The sequence below is a fragment of the Prinia subflava genome, chromosome 1 (genome assembly GCF_021018805.1).
Source record: "Prinia subflava isolate CZ2003 ecotype Zambia chromosome 1, Cam_Psub_1.2, whole genome shotgun sequence".
Classification (NCBI taxonomy): Eukaryota; Metazoa; Chordata; class Aves; order Passeriformes; family Cisticolidae; genus Prinia; species Prinia subflava.
In genome coordinates this window covers 6,450,541-6,474,794 of record NC_086247.1, presented here as the reverse complement: position 1 = coordinate 6,474,794, position 24,254 = coordinate 6,450,541, and the positions used below count along the sequence as shown (strand labels likewise).

Below are 24,254 nucleotides of genomic sequence, written 5' to 3'. Positions count from 1 at the left end.
ACTCATTTATATTCTCTCTGGGCAGAATGGACAAAAGCAGACACTCCCAGAGAAGTTACCTGTCCAATTGCCTCATACACTTAAATTACAGCGGATTGAGTCATCTGTGGGTGTGGCTTTTCTCTCCCCTCTTGACTACTGATAAAAGGACTGCACTTTCATTTTTAGGTTACAGAACTGCTTCCCCTTGATTCTGAAATGCTTAATGTTACCTTAAATTGGCTAAGTCTCTGTTCTGACCTGAAACTGCCTTCAGCTGCTACAGGACACTGCTTTCATTCTCCTTCAATAACCATATTTTCTGGATTTTTTTTCCTTATTTTCTGCTTCTCTGCTCTGTAGATTTACAGTCACCAACCCCACTCCTAAGGAAATTTAAAAAGAAGGAAGAAAAAAAAATAAAATAAGGGAAATATAAAAGTGATTACAAATCCATTTTACACTCACCCTCACCCAAGCTGAAATTATCCTGTTCACTGGGGCACAGGTGGTGATTTTCCTAACTTGATTTGGTCATTAAAAATCCTCTAGCTGCTTCAATACTTTCTCCCTGAGGCCCCTATCAGTACTCTCTTCTCCAGTGATTAGAACAGAGCCGATTGGCCTTCTGAACTTATTACAACTCTTTTTCTAATGATCTCATAATGACTGCAAACCTGAGCCCAGCAACCTGACAGATAATGATGTCAATTATGCAAAACAGAAATGAAGGCTTTGAATCTAATAGACGGTATCGGGGGGAGCAGGGGGAGGAGGCTTATTTATAGTTTCACTGAATAACTGTCATATTTCAAAATATATCAGTAAAAGTTAATAAACGGGAGGTTGGGAATACACAAAGAGATGCTGGTTACAAGACCTTTGATAAATTTTGAAAAGAGGGGAAGTTCTTTCCTTCTTCTCTAGGTCTTATGATTGTTTTTGACTCATGCTAATCCACTGAGATTTTGCAACTTTAGTCCTCTCCTACTCTTTTCCAGTGGAAGTTTTGTGGGGAATACCAAGGTCTGTAGGCATGTCAACAGTAAATATCAGTGAGTTTGGTTTAAATGACCACTTATGAGTAAAATCACACTCTAATAATTTAACTATGAGGAATTTTAAAAAAGTATCTGCTATTATTATTGTTATTGTTATTATTATTGTTGTATGTTTATTTTTTAATTCTTTATTATGTTCTGATCACACACAAGGTTTCCCATTCTCTTGGTTGTGAAGAGCAACCTCAGCTCTGTGGCATATTGCTTTAAAAAGTCACCATTCATAGATTAAAATATGAGAAGAATTTTAGACACAACTAAGAATGAGTTAGCTTTCATCCTTGAATAACAAAAATTTGTTCTGCTTTCTTAGAAATCTCCTGTAACTTCGTGAGAGCAGTTACATGAGGTGTGCCATGGAGCTCAATTTGTGTTAGGACATCTCATCACACAGACAATGAAATAAATGGATTTCATGTCCTAGCCCAGATTTCTCTTTACTAACCTGCATTGTCCTGTTCCAGTTATTCCCACATTCCCATGATCCCCAGGCAACAGTAACGTCGTAACTCTTAATTCTTGTGGTATTTTGACACTCTCTAGTGAGCTGTTCTTTTTAGACCTCAAAGATTAAAACATCACAGAATCATAGCACCTCTGAGACCACTGAGTCCAACCAACCCCCACTAAACCATGTCCCCAGATGCCAAATCCACATGGTTTTTGATGACTTCCAGGGAAGACGGTTCCACCACTACCCTGTGCAGCCAGTTCCAATGCCACCACTCTTTCTGTGAGGATTTTTTTTCCTAAAATACAATCTAAATTTCTGGTGCAACTTGAGGCTGTTTCCCGTCATCGTCTCACTTGTTAACTGGGAGAAGAGACTGATGCTCCACTGCTTTGAAATATAATTATTGTTCACAAAATATAAATCTGTCCCAGAGTAGCTAAAAAAGTGGTAGGTTCAGGACATTCTGTGTGTTTTCTTGTGTGAGAAAACAGGGCCTGCACAAACGGAAGTCAATGATATGGAGCATGACACTTGTGTGGTGGGAATAATGGCATTACAGAAGAGGGAATGTGCTTTGTAGTAGTGTTTCAGTATAAGGCTGGACCCGGGAAATGTGGAAATTACTTTTTTTTTTTTCCCTAACTAAATACAACCAAAGGCAGCAATCTTTCAAACTGTCATGCTACATTGCCCTTTCTAAAAAGCAGTGATAATACTGAAGCCAGTTCCAGGAGTAGGAATAAAAAGTGCCTGTAATCAATGCAAATAGATGCATAATATTCTGCAGGTCTGATACAGTACATAATGCAATTGACAAGAGAGCTGTTATTGATTTCCACAACGGTAGCCCAAACCTCGCCTGGCAGAGATGTATCCCAAAAAATCATTCAAACTTGGTTATTTTTCTCACATTAGGAAAAAATAAACACATGGATTTTTCAAAATCAGATACTTTTAATAGGGCTCTAGGATCCAATAGGTTGTAGTGAATCATAAGTACTCCTTATATAATTTATTGCAACATGTTTGCAGATGAATATTTAAATGATGTTATTTATAGTAGGTTAGGAAATGTGCTTGCTCTCAGTATTTACCAGTAGAGAGAGATGGTGAGAAATCCTGCACAGGGGCAAACTCAGAAATTGGAATGGAAAAAAAAGTTCTACAAACTTCAAGCTGAAATATCATCTCAATAAATGTCAGATTTTTCTTTACAGTAGTGCTACTGTGCCATCCAAGATTTAGCATGAAATGTGACAGTCTGCATCACTGACCACTCTCATGAGGTATTACCTGGAGACAAGCCTCTCTTTACTCTGACTCATCGCAATTCTGCTCTCTGCCAGCCCCGCCTTGTGACACTGCGGGAATGTCGAAATCAGGCGGCTTCCTAGGGAGATCAATCAACCAAATGAAAAAAAAAAAAAAAAAAAAAAAGCAACCCAAAAAAGCTCACAAACCACCCCCCCCAAAAAAAAAACAACAACCACCAATCCACAAAACAAAAACCCAAAAACAACCACACCCCAAAACACCGAAAAGAAGATCGAGATCAAAAATGTGAATTCTGAGATTCTAAGTTGTATTTTGGTGCTGGAACCAGAACACCATGAGTCATGGCTATTTCTCTACTGCATTGTCAGTAAAATGGAAAGTTAATATTTCTTTCTCTGTATTTTTCCCAGAGATTAATGGGTGTTGTAAATCCTTAGATCATTTCACTGAGCTGATGGATTTTTGCATATGTTGCCCACAAGTCATCTATTAATAAAACAAACAAAAAAGCAAAATATAATTCATTCTTCTGTTACACAACTTGTATATACATACAGGTAAATAACAAAGCATTTTCTATACAAAAATATTTTCCTTACTATTAGATCTTTTTAAGTATTTTTATTCCTTACTGGATCTCTGAAGGTACCCCATGGTCCCTACTTGATACCTCCATCAGGACCTGGGTATTTGCAGGATGTCCCATGATCAAGGGAAATAATCTACCACTTTTTGCTGTTAGCAGCAGGACAGATGACAAGTATTGAAAAACCTATTTTTAGACAGTAGTTCTAGAGTAAAATAACTGAATGGGACATCATAGATGTCATGTTTAGTTTCTGTTGTGAATTACTTTTTTCACAAATAGAAAAATGTTTCATTTTTATGTGATTTTTTTTGTTTTGTTTTGTTTTTTGGGACTTGTAAATATAGATAAGATTCCAGAGATATTCTTGGTTAGAAACCATCAAATTATTGCTCATATTTTCATGCCTGCACAGTGGTACCAATGTTTTGTGCTCTTGTAGTGCATGTTCCTGTCTGATTTGCCCTTCACTACAGCTTCTTAGACTAATAAGAACATTGATCCAGAAGATACTTGTATTACAGTGCTTTGGATTTTATAACAATTTTATTTTCTACAAGAGAACTGCTACTTTGTGGAGCAGTCTCACATTAAAAAACTTTCCTTTGAATGCCCAGTGCAATGACAAATTATGGCACACAAAATCCACATTGTAGTGCTTCAAAATCAAAGATATTTAATTCCCATCTTACATTTAAATGATTATTTATTATTAGCATTTGCTGCTGAGGCGTATGTTGAGAGTGTATTGACAGTGAAGGAATGAAAAATACATCTGTAATACCAATACTTTTATTTTCTCTGTATGCAGTTACATCTTATGTGATGGGCAGGACTATTACTCTTTCTGTCCACAGAAAAAGATATATAGCAATAGTTATTAAAGATCAACAGGGGAAATAGATATCACCTCCTGAATGTGTCTGGCACTTTCATATTGTAAAAGAAAAGCAAAATCTTAGGTAACTGTCTTGGTTTGGAAAGACAGGTATCTGTCAGGGAAAATTGGATTTTCCCTTGGAATAGAGAATGTAAAACCCCCTCCCTCCAAATTATTAAAATTTTGCAATTAGGAGCTTTCAGGCAAAAATATGGGAATAGGAATAACAGTTCTTTACTAGGAATATTAAAAAATACAAATGCAGTAATAAACAAAACAAAACAAAATAAACCCAAAACAAAACAAACAAACAAAAAACCCAGCAAGCAAGCAAAAAACCAAAAGTCCTAGAAAACCCTGACAGAGTCAGAGATACGACCTGACACCCTGTTGGCCAGGCTGTTGAAAGCAGTCCAAATAAGTCCTCTTGGAGTGACAGATGGGGTTATGGTGAAGTAGAGATGATCCTGTAGACAGGTTCAGTGGTGGTGAGATGAGTCCCGTCTTCCTCTGAGAATCCAGTGGAAAAGAGGATGCCTGCGGTCCCTGTGTCTCCATCTATGTCTTGGTAGGGAATGGCTGGCTCCTCCCCACTGGGTGGAGCATCTCACAATGGGTTGATGTAATGCGTCATGTCATTGGTGAGCCTTAATGGCCCATTAACAGAAGATATCCCCCAGGGGGTGGACAGTTGATGAAAGAAATAATATCAGAAGGCATCCACCCTCCTCCCTCCTGGAGTTACAAGAGATAAAGAAAAAAAGAAACCATCTCCTAACTGCTTGCTACAGATGAAATAGAATACACATTTTTTTGTTACATAACCCAAGACAGTACCAGGTATAAGTAACACTCTAGTTCAGCTTCTGTGCCCACTCTACTTAATGTTTTATTTCCTGCTGTAAGAGTTTTTCCTTTGAAAAATTACATAGTAATTTGTTTCCTATAAGCTAAAAATTCCATCAGGTTTAAGAACAGACTTGTATGTCTCTGAGTATGTGACTAATCCAGACGTGGTTTTCTTACCATTTAAAAAACTCACAGCTGATTATTACTTATTTTGTCTACATATTCAGGACTTTTAAAGTAAAAGCCTTCCTTTTTCTGCATTTTAGAAATACATGTCAAAAGAAAACAAAAGAGTTTGCAATGGAAAAATAAAAAACAGCGGGCAAATATGACAGACAGATGGTGGGAACACAAGGTATCAAGAGGACAATCACTCCCAATGTCATAAGCAGCAGTCATGACCCACCAGCTGCCTACCTGCTGTCAGGAGTTTCATAGATACCCTCACAGAGACCAGAAAAGGAAAAGAAGTGAGGTGGATATTGGCTGGAAGTATTACAAAAATATTTCAGTTGGCATTCTGGAGTGTTATCATATATCATGATCTGGCAAAGCCCTTGGGTGTAGGGTAAATAGGATTGAGCAATAACCTTTCATCCTGCTGATCATCCATGGACTTGGTTTCCTTGTCCCCCAATAACAAGACAGCGTTATTTATGGTGGATGTGAGCATTGCAAATATAACACCCTGAAATTTCTTATTTGTCAGTCGTACAAAAGACATTTGGGACATGGAAAATTGGAGCCTTGTAAGCAGCAGTTGACACAACCATGAAAATGAGGATGCAAAATGCATTACATTCCGTGCTGCTCAATCACCACATGGTCCCTGTTATTATACACATGGCACATCCAGACTTTCTTGTGCGTAAGAAAAGACACCATGCGGTTCATAGATGTGAATGCACTTCAGGGCCTGGGTGTTTGTACAGCTGCTTGTGCAGTGCCAGTACAGCCCCAGCCCTGGGTGGGCAATCTCAGTGGCACCCCAGCACTTAGGTCATCACTCAGTCCTGCAGGATGACCTTTGAGTCTCAGAGAAAACGTGTGGGACTTAAAACGATTTGTGATTGAGAGTGTCTCCCTCCATTTGTCAATGATGACAATGAATTTCCTTTCCACATGCTTGCCAGCAGCTAATTATTTCCTCCCTCCTCCAGACCACAGCGAGAAATGATACCTTAAGCCACAAATAACAGCAGTTCATTAAAACAAAAGGGAAGCTGGTGACCACAAGTTCTTGTGTGGTTTGCCTAGTGAGGTGATAACTTTTTGAGACAGGATGCCCTCTAAGGGCTGATCTTCATGACAGTTAATTACTTACTGATGTAATGGAAGTGAAAAAATGGATCAGAACAGGCACATGAAAACTTCCTGTGTCTGCTCATGCAGCTCTCTCACACAGCCTGAGGTTATCAAGGAAACTGTCACTTACACAACCCTCCTGTTGGGAAATGTTCTAGCAGTACAGAGCAATGATTTGGGAAATGTATTTTGGGAACAATGAAAAAAAGGTGAAGGAGGAACTGGAGAATCCTATTCCTTCCACCACTATTTAAAAGTTCAAAGTTTAGATCACCTACTACTAAATTTGCTTTGGAATACACTTGTTTTGTTTTTTGTATTTTTCTTTTCTGAAAGATAAATGCCTTGTTTTATCTCAGCTAAAAAACTGAGGAAAAAAGTCACTATCCAAAGACTAAGAAATAAAAATTGTCTTGTCCTAAATCTTCCTGGATCTACCAACAAACAAACAAACAAACACAATGACAACAACAACAACAACAACAAAAACAGTAAAGGGAAGGGGAAAATACTGGAGAGAATATCGTGATAGTGAAAAAAAGAAAGATGGTTTAGTGGGACCTCTGGATGTCCTTTAATCCAACTTCCTACTTTGCACGGGACTGCTGTTCCTCATGGGTTTACAAAGCCATGCTTAGACAAACCTGGGGAGAAAGGAAGAAATCTGACTTCTAGGGAGAAAGATTCCACTAGGATGGTTGTTTGATCTGAAAGCTGATACTTGTTATGTGTTGTGGTGCATTCTATGATGTAAGAGCTCCTTCCTGTAGCCCGTTCATGGTTTTTCCCTGGGCACCTCCTCCCAGGTTTTGGTCAGTCCTCCCTTACCCAGACCCTCAGAACATTCTTTGTCCTCTTCACAGAGACATGTCCATCAATGAAAGGGGTTTTCCCCCCTCAGGGGAATTCCAGAAAAGGGCATCGAGTGATAGGAGAAAAACAAAGGAGGTCCCCCCACTAGAAGAACACTGAGCCCCCTGGGTGTCCCTCCACCCTGGTTCACTCCTCCCCTTGTCCCTTGTTGGTGGTTCCTTACCCCCTGCCTCCCACTCCTCCCCCGAATAAAAGATACAGCAGCCCTTGTGATCAAGGTTCTGCAGAGGCTGTTGGGTCTGTTCAGAAGCCCATGTTGGAGCTACAATGTACTCTGGACCAAGAAACCCCTCTGCAGTTCTGGCTTATTCTTCACCATTAGTCTAAAAGCCTCTCCAGCAGAGGAATACCTGAGGAAGGACTAACCCTCTGCAAAAGGCGTCTTCAACCCGCCGGGGCTCTGGACAAGTCTGGGCCTGTCTCCATGTGCCCGGCTCCGCTGCCTGCAGCATCTGGCCAGCCAAAAGAGTCTCTGTGGAAACTACCACAGCTGCTGCTTTCTGCCTCAGCCACTGGATTTCGGGCAAGCCTGGGCTAGCTCTGTCCCATTCTCTCAGTACCACTAACAGTTATGTTCTTAATTTCATGAGTATGACCACCATTTACAAAGAGAATATGGGGCTCTGTGGCGATGCTCCAGGTTCCAGAGTTGAGGTTTCCCTGCAGCCCGTGGTGCAGCCCATGGTGAGGCAGCTGTGCAGCCCATGGGGGTCCATGGACGAGCAGAGAAGGAGCAGGGGGATGCCTGAAGGAGGCTGTGACCCTGTGGGAAGCCTACACTGGAGCAGGCTCCTGCCAGGACATGTGCCCAATGGGAGGATACAACACAGGACCAGATTTTCTGGCAGGGTTTGTGACCCCATTGTTATAAATGCCAATTTTATTCCAATAAATAAAATATAATTGTACTAATTAAAGAATTACAGGGCAAAAATATTGGCAAAACCAGCAATCGGAAGTACAGTGCCGATAGCCGGCATTGCCGCTGGGTGAACCAGTCACAGCCTCTAGCATGCTGTAATCCCCTCGTTCACGAATTGGTCTGTTTCAGGGTCCTGGTTTTATACAGTTTATTTGGCCTGTGGCAGAGGATTTCTCCACAGTTCTTTGTGTTCGAGGTGGCATTTTCAAATTCATCTCCTCTGTCCAGCTGGCTGAATGGGGCTTCTCCTGGAAAGGATGGATGGTGATCTCCTCCCTCCATTGTATGAATGAGGGCTTCCTCACGAAAGGATGGATGTTAACTTCTTCCCTCTGTTGTATGAATGGGGCATGAATTTCTGAATGGAGAGGGTACCCCCGATAATATCTTTGGTGATAGCTGAGCAGTTTGCAGTTCTACTGCCTCAGGAAGGCTGATCTCAACCTTGATTTCCCTGTGTCTTTCTGATGCCAATAGCAGAGTCCTGGTCCTTGGCAAGGCATTGTCCCTTTTGAATAGCAGTTCCAGGGTGTTGCCCAACCTGAGATTTGCTGGTTTCGTGCCTGGCCTGCTGGCATTTTATTTTACAGAACAGATTTACAGTCTACATGCATCAAAACACAAATTAATATACCATATTTATTACACCATGGGGCACCCACAGTAGAGCAGAGTGTTCCTGAGGGACTGTGCCCTGTGGGAGTGACCCCACTAGAGCAGTTCATGAAGAACTGCAGCCCATGGAAGGACTCACTCATGTTGGAGCAGTTTGTGAGGGACTGTACCCCATGGGAAAGACTCTGTGCTAAGGCTGGGCAAGAGTGTCAAGGAGAAGGAGAGGCAAAGCTGAAGCATTATGACTGACCTCAACCTCATTCCTAGTTCCACTGTGCCATTCAAGGAAAGGAGGTAGGAGTGTTGAGAATAAAGGTGAACCTGAGAAGAAGGGAGAGATTGAGAAGTGTTCTTAAATTTGTTATTTCTCATTATCCCTCTCTGATTTTGATTTACAGTAAATTGAATTAGTCTTCCCCAGTTCAAGCCTGTTTTTTTCCATGATGATAGCTGGTTAATAATCTTGCTGTCCTTGTCTCAACCCATGAGGTTTTTATTGTGTTTTCTCCCCCTGTTCTGTTGATGGAAGGAGAATGATAGAGTAGCTTGTTGGATATCTGGTGTTCAGCCAAGGTTAACCCACCACAGAACCAAAGTGCAGATAACTACTGAAAGTGCTGTTCAGAAATAACCTGTAATCTGAACTCTTTATTTTACTCTTTAAATGATTTATCTTTAATTTTTGTAAAAGACTAAGTTCTTCGAATAAAAAAACCCAAATTATTACAATCATAACAGTTAAACAAGGAAACAAATCCCCCCTTAACAATAATAAGGCAGCATTTCCTATGCTCTGCATATTTGGCAGAGGGACTGGGATAAATGGATCCTTCAGTTAAATGAAATAATACATGGTTTGCTGCATCTGTGAATTAGCTGCATAAAAACTGAGGCAGGTAAATGCTGAATAAAACTGGATGGTGTACATTAGAGAACCAATTGCATCTCTTAGCAAATAGCCTTTCTATTAGGCTGCCCACTAAGCATTGATGCCAGGCCAGCACTTGAAATGAATGGTTGCAGACCCTAATTTGGTAACTGGTATGGATATGCTGGAAGCAATGGAAATGTGTTGATTTGGGGTACTTAGCAAGGAATAACCGATGCCTTAAAACAGAAACATTATTCTGTAAATGCTGAACATCTGTGTTCTCCCTGTGACTGCCACAGTTGAGATGAGATTTTCTTAATCTATTTTCCAGGATGTATTTAAATTGGAAAATTAGACCTTCCATCTACTCTGTATATGCCTAAATGTCAAATTTCGGAACCTATACCTTTTTAGATAGTTAAGGATATGACACACTCTGGATCATGGTCTGAACCAGGATCTCTGCACAAAAACTGTCAAAATAATTAGAGTTTGAGGAAATTCCTTTGCCATTTTAACCCAGATGACCTAAGTGAAACTCATCCTAGGTGACATCATTGCCCTGCACCCTCCAAAGAAATTTAGTTTGCTATTAATAGCATTTTTTTCATTCACAACTTCACTCTGACACACAGTGTGGCCATTCCTGTCACAACCTTGCTGTCACAGAAGCCCTATTTTTTCTCTTTTATGAAGCATTAGGTTCCTACAGCAACTTTTTTCCTAAATATAACTGACTTATATTACTAAGACAGAACAGAAAGTCACAGAGAATAAGCACCTGGAAATTATTAATGTTGCTTAAAATTATAAGTTGAACAAAGTTATCTTATGGTCATAGGAGAGAGGCCCTGATACAAATATGTATGTGTCCTTGCCTTTAATTTCACTGCAAGGCTTGAGAATCCTAGCTCCATTCTCCTGATGATCTCTTCATAATTTTCTGTCTGTCAGGTCCTTTGCAGCTTTCCCTTCTTCAAACTGAACAATCTTCAGTCCCTCAGCCTCTTCTCACTGTCCAGTCCTTTAACCCTGCCCATATCAGTGCTCCCCACTGAACTGTCCCATTTTGCAGATGTCTTTCTTTTCTGAGTGAAGACAGAGGTGGACACAGCATTATAGATGCAGTCTAAAATGTGGGCTGACTCCATGCTCTTTATCAGTCAAAAAGGTGATCTTAGCCTTCAGCTCAATAGAGTTCAAGTTTGGGCTGCCTCTAGCTCACTGGGGAAAGATATAAACTGGCAAATCACCTGTACTGGATACCTCTGCTATAGACTTCTCTCTACACAGACTGCAGAGAGCAGTAGAGACTGTAAAGTCTGGTGGTTCAGTTTAGTTTAGTAGAGGTGGCAAAATATTTGATGGTTAAGGACAAAGAAGATGAATATCATACTTGTAGACTGCTCTGTAATTTCCAGTCAAAATTGATTCTTCAAGTACAAAGTTGAGGCAGCAACTGAAGGCTCCTAATGGCACATTTTGTGCTTGGTCTATTGCAAGAATGAGGACAGACCATTAGTTTGCAGTGCTGTCAAGACAGGAACCTTTCACTGAGATTAAGTTGATGTGGAAACAAAAAGGATACTTTCTCTTTTTACTGCAACCAAGGAACTTTGAGTTTCAATTGATGATTCACAAAGGACTTTGTGTGTTCAATGAGAGGGAGAGACAGGAGGAAAATCCAGATTAGCAGAGTATCACTTATAATTTTTTAAATATTTTTCAAAATTGAGACTAGATGATTACAGATCTCCTAAAAAAAAAAAAAAAAAAAAAAAAAAGATACCAACCAACCAAAAAACACCCACAGAAATAAAACGAAAGAAAGAAAATGAAAGCTAAGATTTCCTGAAGAGAGATCTTTGTGGAAAGTGGGCATCCTGTACAGCTAACCTGTAGATGTGGAGTATCCCAGTCTAAATTTCTAATGCTATCTTTTGCCAATATACTTTTTTCTTCCATTCTGTGGGTTTTTAAATTTTTCTGCTCTAGTCTAAGAATGCATATTTTTCCACCTTTTGAATATGGTCACCACCAGCTCATAAGGCTCAGAGAACACTGTCAGCTCTCAAAACACTACAATTTTCTGTAATTAAAAGGTTTCATGAGCCACCTGGGAGCCAATTACCATGACTCCCTGAACTTCAAACACCACTTGGATTTCAGTTAGGGAATCAATAGTCCGTGTCATTGTATCTTCCGATATATCTGGCCCTGATTCAGGAAATATTTCTAAATTTACAATTTGTTAGACTTCAATGGGCTTGAAGATTGTTTTTAAGGTGGAGTGATTTGCTTAATAATGGTCCCCTTTTTTGTGTGTAATTGAGGGGAAGGGTTTGTTTGTTTTTTAAGATTGACTCTATTTTTCATTTCACTTGAATTTTTTTTTTTAATATAATTTCTTCCACTTTTTGTAAGCAGACTTAAAGAATAAATTGGTATGTCTAAAGTTAATAAAGGCTTGATTCTGCAGTTGACAGGAGAAAAAAATTCAAACTTGTGGTACAACTTCTATTTTATTAAAAGCCATAAAAATCACCATTAAACCCATGGAGACATCTAAACATTCAGTGATTTTATGGAACAAAGGACCTCAAAATCTTTTGAAATAAGCTCTTCCCCATCCATTTTGTGTTAAAAATAGGAATTAACTTCTCATGTTATTTAGACATGTTTTGGAAAAACACATTAACTGTTTGTCAAGATAATATGACCTACAAACTTTGTTTAAGAGACCTCTCTCCTCATCCACTTTTTCTTCGTAAAGTCTTTTCTATCCCTATATTTCACTCATCTACTCTTTAGTCAAGCCTCCAGTCTTCTGAGTCTTGTTTCATCTTTGTAGTTGTTTTCCCTCCAATTCACAAAATAAACCAGCCACCCAGCAATTCCTGGATTTCTAGCTGAATGCTTCCATTCCTGGAGCCAGATTTGTTCACTCTCAAGACAATCAAACTCACTCGGCTCTAAAAATCATCAGTCTGAAGTAGAAAGGGTGTTAATTACTTTCAGTGTTTGTTGGAGGCTATTAAGAAATTAATAAATTAAACTTGATCATGTTTCCAGGAAATGCTACAGTGCTGATTAACTGCTTGTTAAAATAAGGAACATAGATGAAGCATTTCCATACAATTAATCTTTTCTGCTCCTCATTTATTCCTTATTTATTGACCAAGATATGCTTTCTGAAAGCAGGATTTAAACCTAGGAACAGTAGTGACACAATATTTGGAACTGAGCCGAACACTTTGCCTATAGAAATTTTGTGTGTATATCCTTGTGCCACGCTGTAGGGAGAGACTTGGGGAACACACGATAGATCTTATTTTATTCTCAAAAGTTTGCAGGTTGGTGAGAGATATTCAGCCTATCAATACAAGAGCCAATCAGTTTTGCATAAAGTCAGATCTCCACCTACATAAACCCCCTTCACTGAACCTGTGCTGCACTTTGGCATCTCACCATACTTGGCCTGAAGTTCAGCCAAGCAAAGACCACTACATTTATCTCGGCTATATCCTTAACTCAGGAAAAAGACTTTGTTCCCACAAAAACCTAGATATTAACACATAAGAATACAAATTCCTCTCTGAAATAAACTAGAACTTTGGGTTTTACTTAACTCTGATGAAGTCTTGGTGGAAGGTTTGTTTCTAGCTATGAAGTCATGGATTTGTTTCCAGTCCTGCTACAATCCTATTCAACCTGTCGGATAAAAGCAGCATCAGAATACTTAGTGGAAAGCTTTGCTACCAGCTAATAACAGCCTGGTTATGGCCTAGTGATTCACACTGATGTATTGAGAGGTCTTAGATCGTCTGTCAAGCTTCATTTACAGTGAAAATGAGCCAATGACTCTTGTCTATTTTCCTTCCCAGGCTATCAGAACAGTCATCTCCTGACCATGTTTGCTATCCCTAGGGAAGGGCACAATTGCACTGATAATCACTTTCTTGATTCAGTCTGACATACAATTTCTCTTCTTCTCCAAACCCAACAAGTCCTTTTTTAAATACACTTCTTCCAAAACATGCTTAAGGATTATATCTCCCACACAGAAACAGGCATTACCTGACTGATCCTGGAGCTAATGAATATGCCTTTGAACCAACTGAAAAAAAAAAAAATCCTCTCCAAGATGGTGGCATTACTTTCATAGCAGCATTTCCTCCTATTTCCATCTCCTCAGCTGGGATTTGCCTGTTAGAAATAGAAGTTCCTCATGGCAAGGATGATTCACTTCCTGTAAGGCACCTAGATAGCTGTAGTGACAAAAATAATAGTTAAGCAATAACTGCTAATGAGCACTGCTGGTGTAGGAGTTTTATTATTATGTTAACTTTAATAAATAGAAACAGTTGAAATTTGTTCCGCAGAAATGATTTTGATAGAAAGTGTTTTCTTTGACTGAAGGCACTTTAATGGAGTGGGACTGCTTCCTTTGAAGTGAAAAAACCCCACTAGCCGAACCCCTTTAGTTCCTGAAGAAAGGAACCTCAAAAGCTCTGTAAAAATGACATCATTACATTTGCAATGAAGGGAAAATTGTAAACATGGAGGCATATATACTGCACATGCATACATGTCTTTCATTTATTCCTTCATTCTGTCTGTCTAGTTCTGGGGGTTGGGGTGAAAAGTGAACAAAATTTGAGAATCTGAGTTCCCTTTATTTTTAAGTAAACAATTTGCTACAAAAATTTTAAATATCTGACTCAGCTGAGATACTGAATGTTGTTGCATTGCTTTGTCTAATCAATAACATGCATATATATGTGTGTGTGTGTGTGTATCTGTATGTTTGTACATGGAGGAGTTAAATTTGGTTGGTTTTCCTCTAATAGAGTTTTCAAGCCATAATGTGCAGATAAGATACCAACTCCTATGTTCCATCCGAGCAACCTGTTCTAGGCAAGGTTGTCATTGCCTACTGAAGAGTGGCTGCAACTGGATTATCTTTAAGATCATTTCCAACACAAACCATTCTATGCCTCTATGTTTCTATATCCATTCTGCCATAACAATTTAAAGTCTTATCTTCACTGGACTGGAGTGAAGAAAGTTATTTAGCTGTAAAAGATTTTGCCCCACAGCTTTTTCAAAGTGGTGGTGGCAGCCTGCACAGTCAGTTCTGAACTTCGTACACCCTCACCCTGCAAGCATAACTTATTTTAAAGCCTCAAGGGAAGACTTGGTTGACACCATGCAGATTTTACTTAGTTTTTGAGCTGAAACCACACAAAATGTCCATGAATAGATATTAATCTTCGCATTAATTTAAAACTTCCACCAAGTTGCATTATGACTCCACAAAGACTCATTATATCCAAGGTGACCCTACTTTTAATTTGGATTTTCAATCCAAACAGAAAACCTGGGAAAAAATTACTGATTAATGGTTGGCTTAAGTAAAAGAAGAAATAAATGTCCAAACATACTCATTCCTCTTTGTCTTTTATTTGCATTTACTGCATCCCACACACATGAACTAGGCAACTAAGCACATTTCTATTTTTCCCTCTTTCTGCTTTTTTTCACCAAACCAGCAGCTGTGTTGAGGGGGATTTCTGTCTGTCTAACATAAGTTGTTTATGAAGCACATATGAAAACTTAATTTCTACCTCTGTAGTTTGTAGAAAACCTATTTTATGGAGAAGACAGATTATTTGAAGACTTAAAGGTAGTGTGTGGGATACACTGAGCTTTGAAGTCCAGACCCTGAAGGACAGACTTATAAATGGTTTGTAACCAGCAGTTTTGTTCACAATTCAGACCATTTAACAGCTCAGCATGAGAAGGACCATGTAGAAAGGCCAGGGGTAATTTGTTGTAGACGCTTGAGATTAAAATTTTGATTTTCGAAATATGCCTTTCCTTCAGTAGCTCCTACAGGACTTCTAGCTATTGTAAAGTGCCTTTCTGGATTAGGCTGTAATGATTAAAATTCTGTCTTCCACTTAAAGTAAGTGCTTAAAACTGAATATGAAATGATGTACTTAAAATTTTCCATATGAAAATCCAATGATAATCACACTTTACAGCAGAAAACTACAGGGCCCGATTAAGTTTGACATTAACACAAACTCTAACAAGACATTACCAAGAAAAATAATACACTCAAATCAGACGATTCAGCTCTTGCCACATTAAGGAAGTAATAAGCTTCTAATATCTTTACTGCAAGACACAGCAAAAAATAGAAAAGTGTCTTTCCTGTCAGATGTTTTAACATAAAATCAAAACAGATAAAAAAGAGAGGAAATGTAGCCTAAGCAGAAGCAAAGCAAGAGTCGCCAGAGGCTGACCTACATTTGAAAAGTAGAAGAACCCAACAGCAATGCTCACTGTACCTCCAAGAATGCAATTTTAAGTATTTTCCATGGAATCCTATGAAGTGGTGATGATCCAGCCTGAATCTGTGCAGCAGCTGCTGCAATGGTCTATGGGAATGACCAGCAATAAGTCCAGAAAGAGGTTGAGAATGTGCCCTCTGAATCCTTCTCACCTCCCACGGGACAGCAGATCCTTCTTACTCGGCTCTACATGCCCAGAGTACCACAGGGCAATTATGTTGCCTTGTTATTTTCCCGCTCTCTGAACAGCATTATTTTGTAATGAACCTCAATCAGACTTCATGATTTTTGCAAGTCTATTAGTCAGAGAACCTGCTTTATCTTTCCCCCTTGTAATGGGATTTGCAAAGCAATTATATATCGCCGTCTCAGTTGATGTGCCTCGGACTAAAACCTTACACATGACTGAATTAGTTTATCACAGTAATACACACACTCTAAAACACACCTCTGCTACCTGTCACAACAGCCAAAGAAATTAAAGAAAAAGAGAAAACTGGGATCTTCCTAACTGTTGTTGTTGTAGCCATTTTCCAAGTCTATTGCAAGTAATTCTTTTAAGGGTGAGAATAACTCCTGCTCTCATCCACATATCTCTAAGTGCATTTGAAAGCTTGGAAATGTGTTGATTATTCTTCTTTATAGAATAACAGAGGAAAAATAAATTATTTTCTACACAAAGGAAGAAATTCTGAGTTCTGGGCAAGCATCAGGGCCAGTTCCATGCTCAGTAATTTCCTGCACTTGCAGTGCTGGGGAGATACAGGACAAAGACCATCTGTAGGGCCAGTGTTTCTGCCAGAGTAACTTCACACACTAAAAAAGCCAAGAATGATGCTTTGTTGAGCAGTTACTAGGTTTAAATGGAAGTTAAAGGGGTGCTGAATAAACTGATAGTGGGTTTTATGAATGCATATGAAAATACATGCAATCAAATTGTAGTTTAAAGATTTTTTACTACTCCTTGTTTCTTTAAGTCAGAAGAAAAAAAAAAAACCAGTTTGTAAAAAAAATTTGAAATTCATCCTATGCTTTTTATCCCGTTCAGTGAAATGTCTGCAGAGCAGGTTGCTGAGGTCCAGAGGGATCAAGAATGCAGAAGGGAATATATCCATGAATGATCGACAGAGCAGAGATGTTGAGTCTCAACTGGTAACCTCTGAATTACAGAGGAGCCAAACATGATAGAACTTTGATCCTCACTTTTGTTATACTCAGAGACTCTAAAGCTACCCCAAGATGCAAAGGTTTTTTTTAAATTATGTTTTTTTTCCCCTCTTTCTTTTCCTTTTCTTTTCTCCTTTTTTTTTTTTTTTTTTTTCTGTTTTGTTTTGTTTTGTTGGTTGCTTGCTTTGTTTTAAGGAGGCAAGGAGGATAGAAATGGCTGTGATTTTATAATGTTTAAAGGTCCAGATGTGGTAACTTCCAAATCAGTGTACTTTTCCCAGTATTTTTCCCTGCTCTCTCTGTTGGTCTTTTCTATATGCTACTGTACATCTGTTCTCTTTTGTTATTTTTACTCTAAGCTGTCAGGATTTGTTCCTCTTCCAGCATGCCAAGTTAAAAAAATAATCCTGCATTAGGTATAAAATGCACTCCCATGAGAGCAACCCTTTTCTGATGAAGTCAGATGTTTTAGTTTTTTCATATACCAGATCATTTACTCCGAGACAATATAAATTTACAACTGGAATCACAGTTGACACCTGGCAGTGCACTAAACAATACAGGGCTTCCAATCTACATCATTAGTCGCTCATGCTTTGCTGAATCTCTCCTCATTAAGCTCCAAATCCTGTCTCCAGTGAAGTCTCAGCAGCTTGTTGGTCACTGGGGAGTTCCTTTTGAAATAAAGAAGTAGGGACACACTACAAATGCCACAAAAATTGAAGGCTGGAGCAGCTGTGTCTCTAGTTTCCTCTATTCCTGGCAGAAGAAGCTTGATGATATGCATGATGGTGGATTCATCATTTACACTTTCCATTTCCCTTATTTGCAGCAAATCCCTGATGCATGTTGGCAGACTTGGGCTCTGAAGACGAGCTGGAGATACTCATTACACACACAGCCTCCTCCAATCAGCAGAGATATGGTAGCTGTAATGCAGGAATAGCTATCACTTCCCACAGAGATAAGGACCAAAGGGATATACTTCCAGAGCTATAAAACCAGAGTAATTTGATAGCGAGCCATAGAAAAAGAGTTCTGGAAACAAGCAGCTGCAGAAATCTGTTTTCCTGCCTCACTGCTTTACAAACTATCTGTATACGTCTATGACTCAACAATAGGACAAATCTTGGGGGCATTCCTAGAGGCTTAGGACTGTTTTGATACATGTTTTGTGGCCATGGAAAGAAGCAGATGATATTTGACTTGAAATTAAGCCCCATGCTGGATAGGCCTAGTAAGCTCTGTGGTCTCGTATTTGTCACTGGTGACTGTTCCTCAGAGCAGAGTTTGGAGTAGCATTGAATAGTTTCTTCCATCTGAGACAAATTATTGGCTTAGCTGGGAGATAGCTGAGCCTTGACATATCCAGCAGAATTTTTGACTGTGCACACTGTGTTACTAGATTAGGTTTACATGAAGGAATATAAAGGAACTGATTATGAAGGGATATAAAAGAACTACTTATGTCAGTATCAACTACAGTCTAAGAAGCATCTTTCCAGCTCAGGCTCTCTCTGGTGTTTTGTACCACTGGGCAGATACAAAAGAAGTGACAGCAGAAATGAAATTTAGTGAGATTTATTTAATGTGCCCAAGTAATTCATGTTCACAATAAAAGAAGCATTTGTATAAAAAATATCAAACCAACAAAAAATTATTGAATAGTGTCCTGGTTTGAGGGGGAAGTGAGTTTTCCAGGAAGTTGTGGTCAAACCAATCAGTGGTCAGGTTTTATGCTGGCACCTGGAGTGGCCACTGAGAGGTTGGACACGCCTCTGAGAGCACAAGGGGTTAAAAGCAAGGACTTCCAGAGGGATTTCGTCTTTGGTTCCGGTTCCAGAAGAACACACATCCTCCCCTGCCCAGCTTGCAGGGCTGGGTGGAGGAGGGGAGGGGAAGAGCCATGTGGAGCCCTGTCCAGGATGGAAGGGTAGAGAACTGTGGAGATGCCTTCCATCCCTGTTCCCCTCTCCCCCTCCAGAGAGGAATTGCCGCTTCAGAATTGATATTGGCAGCAGCCGGCAGCGGAGAAGGAGCGTGGGGGAAAAGCACCTGGCTGCACGGGGGAGTGCCGCTGAGCCTGCGGCCCTGCCAGGAGCCAGAGACTTTTAACTCCTTCTGAGGCAGAAGAAAACTTTCTCCAGACATTGATTCTCTTGGCTGGTGGTTTGAGAGATAAGAGAGAGACAGCCTGGGACTGAGATGTCAGAGGAAGATGAAAGGAATCCTAGGTGGGCAGAGATGAAGAGGAGTGGCTTTTTGGGCTGGACTTTTCTTGCATAATGTTAGCCATAGACTGAACCTGAACCCTCCTGAACACAAGGAGTGTATTTGGGTGGATACAGTTGGCTTGAGCCAAAGACCTTCCAGTCCAGGAGTGGAGCGAACAGAGAAGAGGAGGGTGTGGTGGCTCCCTCTGCCTTCAAGGATGATGATCTCTGTTCCTGAAAACCCACGTCCCCAGGGGAAAATTGGGGGGACTGCTGTCCCAATATGAGAAGATGGCTGGTTTTTGGTAATTGACCAAGCATCCTTAAAGAGCCCTGTATGCGGTTTTGGTCCATGGATGGTGGTGAGAGCACTGGACATGGAAAGGAGGGTGTCACCCTGGCAGACTTCTCCGGGTGGTGCCATGGGTGACAGGGGAACACGGGAGGGTGGACCTGTGTTTCCTGTGGGGGGTCTATGGTGCAAGAGAGACTCCTCTCTCCCTGGATGAATTGAAGATTAGTTCTTTTTTTGAGTGATGATGACTTTGATTGAGAACCCAGGGTTTTGTTTAAGCAAGTAAGATGGAAGGCAACGTGTAAGTGTTAAAGGTTTGAGCGTGGAAGGGTGGAAATTGGGGGAGAAGAAATGTTCTGGGAGGTTTTCATTTCTGCTTTTTGTGTGTTTAGGTTTTTCTCTTCTATTTCTAGTCTTATGCTGTTTAATAAAGTTTTCTTTCTATTTTAAAGTTTTGGGCCTGCTCTGCTCTGTTCTTGATCACATCCTACAGTAACTGTTAGGAAAAACATATACTCATGGGTGCACTGGCATCTGGCCAGCACCAACCCATGACAAATAGTAATTGCTAAAGTGAATCAGGATGTGGAATGCATAGAGGGGAAATTTTGAAAGTGCTTTCAGTAACAATGGAGTTATTTGAGGACTAAAACTCTCTGTTGTTACACTGGTCACCTTCAACCTTGCAAAACTCATCTTTGCAGCAGGGAAAAATTGGTGATGTTAGGTGCAGACAGTTCTTGAAAGTGAAGAGAATGGTTTTCTTTGGATTTTGCAAGGAACCCATGAAGTGTAGGAGAGATGTTTTCTGTATGTGTTTGTGTAATTAAGAAATGGCTAGTACAGATTGTGAGGAATTGTAACATTCATGTAATATTGAGCAATGGCGTTCTACATAAAAAAATCAACATTCTTATACTTATAAAGACTGAATGAAATGTCTCTGGACTTGTTTTCACTTTTAAGAGAATAGCAGGAATACCAAATTAGTTTGTTGTGAACAGGAAAAGCCACAGATAAGGACAAAGAGTGTTTGGAAAGCTAATATTACTTCTGATACTGGTAGAAACTGACTGGGTTTCAATCAGTGTTCTGCAAGTCTCCTGGGAATATAATAAGTAAATCTATCAGACTGATAAATGCTAAAAAAATAAAGATTTGCACTTGATTTCATAGGAATGTTTTAGGGATCTGTGTACTGAGAAAATGTGCAAGAAATTGGTAGGTTAGGTTGACTGCAGAAAAACATGGTTGCAGGAAAAAAACTCTTTTTTTATCCCTTATATCTATAGGTTTTAGAATCATGAGATTGTCTGGTAAGAAGAAGAAAGGAAGGCTGTTCTCTGAGTGTAAGACAAGTTTTGCTTTGTTATGCCTGAAGAATTCTAGAAGTTCTTGCATAAGATGAATTTCATTATTTGTCTACCTGAGATATCTCAGGTAAGATTGCTCCTGACAGGAAAAGGCATGTTTTCATTACTTTGAGAATGAAAATAGGCCTTGGACAGAGCATGACAGTGGGGTGTCCATGGAAATGTCCTAGCCTTATCTTTGTTCACACTTGCTCAAAGTCTTCCTTTTCTCTTTGTTGTGAAAACAAGCAAAAAAGGTTAAGAGCTTTGTTTAATAGGCTTTATACAGAATCATTTGAATAAGAATATTTTGCTTTGCAGGAGGATGAAGACAGCCTGCAATAAGAGCTGCCTGAGAAAATCTAACAGACATGATTTTATTGGTGAATAGCTGTGAGTTATTGATGACTGGATAATAAGGCAGACAATGTAAGTAATTGTACTTGTTTTGGCTGGCATAATGTTGATTTTTTTCACAGTAACTCATATGGTGCCGTGTTTTGGGTTTGTGACCAAAACAGTGGGGCTGAGCTGCCTACTGGTTTATATGACAGCGGTAAACCAGTAAGATACTAAAGAAAACAGTGGAGCAGAACTGCTGGTAGGACTGAGCATAGATGTTTACTTGCATGGTATCCTTTCAGTCATGTTTTGTTCCCATCAGTTTTCTATTCAGCATTTGCCACCTGACTTTGTGGAGTACTCAGCTGTGTCTGGTCATTGGTTCCAGCCCAGCTCTCGAGTGGCAGAGCCATCTGAAACACTGGATACACACAAAGTGACAAAGATTATAGTTTTAAAAACCCACGGTGGCAACTGATGCATTCTCTTTCAGCTATTTCTATTGTTGCTGTTCCTGTCAATAGAACGGACTCCTATTGTGACACTTCTTTCCTTTTTCCATCAATCTTTGTCTTGAAAATGGCAGTTAGAGTCCTTGCATGTCACAGTCTCTACTGCGCAGTTGAAATAACCTCCTATGGATACTGAGATTTAACTGCCTACCATGGCAGACTTTTTTTAAAAAAGAAACCCAGATAGAAACACAGGTTTCTGAAGAAAGGCTTCATTCAAAGTAAAGTTATGCAAGACTTCAAGTTTTATACTTTGAATCTGATTTGAAAACAAGGGAAATTGAAGAAAGCTGAATATCATGAGGTCTTTAGAATTGTAACCAAAGGAGTACACAAGGAGTGAATTTGTCTCTTGCTTCCTGTAGAAAATGTTGATTTTGAAATTCATAGCTTCTTGACTTTTCCATAAAATTTAAGAGTTACTTTATAGTTAAATTATTAGTGCAAAATTTCAATAAGTTCAATAAATACAAGTAATCCAATATGAGTAGCAACCCCACACTCCCCAGACCGGTAAGGTCTGCAATAATGGGGTAAATAAAAAGCCAAGCTTAGACCTTTTTTGCTGAGGCCTGTCACAGCCTGGATGATGGTATCATGCTAATGCAATCAGAATTGCTGCTTTGACTCTTTTTAAGCTTTCGAGGACAGAAAATTTCGCCTCAGTTCCATACATACTGAAGAGGTAAAATTGTACCCATGTGAGCTACCCAGACCTTGGCTCCAGGAACCAGTGTAAGTGGATGCAGGAGGTAGGAACTTCCTCTTAAACAAAATAGGAAGGAGGAAGATCTAGTGAGTCAGAAGATGCTTCTCTAACTCTTAAATCTTTTCCAGCTTCTAGAGATTTTTGCTTTTGGTAGCCTTATGGTTTTCTCTCTCCTGTGTTATTAAATTATAACTTTAGGACATATTTTGGAACTTCATATTCCTGACCACGATAATAGATTCTGAGGGCAACCATTCATAATTGCTATCAACAACAGTCTCTGGTGACTGTAGGGCATGGTCAGTATGAAACTGCTTTAGTAAAGAGAGTTACACCATCTGTTCTCATCTCTCAGCAGATAATGTTTTCCACAGAAGAACTTTCTGTGCATAAATGGTGTGTCAGAAGTGAAAAGAAACATCTAGTCCAAGTCAGTTAATTCAAACTATATTCCAGTGAAACTGGGCTTAGAGGTGTAATTATCTAATTGAGAATGTCAGGACATTATTACAGGTTTTGGGTGTAGGGAGAATAAGGATCACAACCTACACCTTACTAATGGCAGCACTGTGGCTAAAATATCTAGAAACCATCTAGAAACAAGACACTGACATTGTCAAAGACAAACCAAACCTTCATTCTGTGTTAATTAGGATTTCTGTTTACATAATTTCATTGGACTGCCAGTACTCTGCACGTCTCAGATTCAGAGGGTGCGTATGAGTCAGAACCTTTTATTTGTGTGTCTTTTTTACTGTAATAAGATTTTTTCTTCTATGTCTGAGAAAGGCTTGTCCTTTTAAATAACCTATTTGAATGATAGAAAGGGAGAAAAAGTCACAACAGGTATGTGAAGATCATTAAAAAAACATAAAGGAGGAAAGAAGAGTATAGTTCACTAAAGCACTTGGCTGATTCCTTTATCCAAGTTTGCAAACTGTTGCAGATAAGAGTTTTGCATTTGAAAATATTTCTGAAAATATTCTGAAAATAATTCTGCCACTAATTCTGGTGATTTGTGCTCTATGGTCTGCTCAGTGCTAACAGTATTTCTTGTGATTTTTGTTATCTCTGCCTTTCCCTGTGTAAAGCTCTGCCTTGGAGTTTGGGCTCAGTAAAAAATGAGGGAGGTTTTGTGATTTATGTGCCAATATGACACATAAAACAGCATTCCTTTTTCTGCAGCCACTGGATGTGAAGGCTTCTTCAACCTGTGAGTTGCTCTTGTTCCTCAGCATGTATATTTTATTCATACACTTCTAACTGAACCCCCCCATCTAGCTTTTTTAGGAACCCTCTTACAAACAATCTCTTCTTTAAGGACTCATCTTTGTTTTTACTAATAACCCTCAGCATTCACACTTCTTCAAGGTGTCTTACCTTCAAATGCATTCTTAGTGTAGTTTTCATATTTCATTGTTTTTTTATAATTGTAGCTTAGCTAGTATTAACTGGGCTGAGTAGTTGAACACCCTGCCCAATATAAAATTGTTTTCTGTTTCGGGTGACTCTTTAGAACCGTTGTCTTTCTTAGACCTGTTTTGCCTGTTGACATCATTGAAACATAAGAACCTTAAGCGGTGATGGTAAGAAGACAGGAGAAATAAAAGTGTTTATTCTGTATAGTCAGATTTC

At 39.4% G+C, this 24,254-nt stretch overlaps 1 long non-coding RNA gene across 1 annotated transcript in view; it reads left to right on the top strand.

Annotated features, from left to right (window-relative positions):
- The window catches only part of LOC134556236 (uncharacterized), a 56,185-nt gene that overhangs the window by 6,148 nt on the left and 25,783 nt on the right, over positions 1–24,254 (top strand). Inside the window, exon 2 of the long non-coding RNA XR_010081627.1 lies at positions 21,378–21,485. This is a non-coding gene — a long non-coding RNA (uncharacterized LOC134556236). The remainder of the gene's footprint in view (positions 1–21,377; positions 21,486–24,254) is intronic.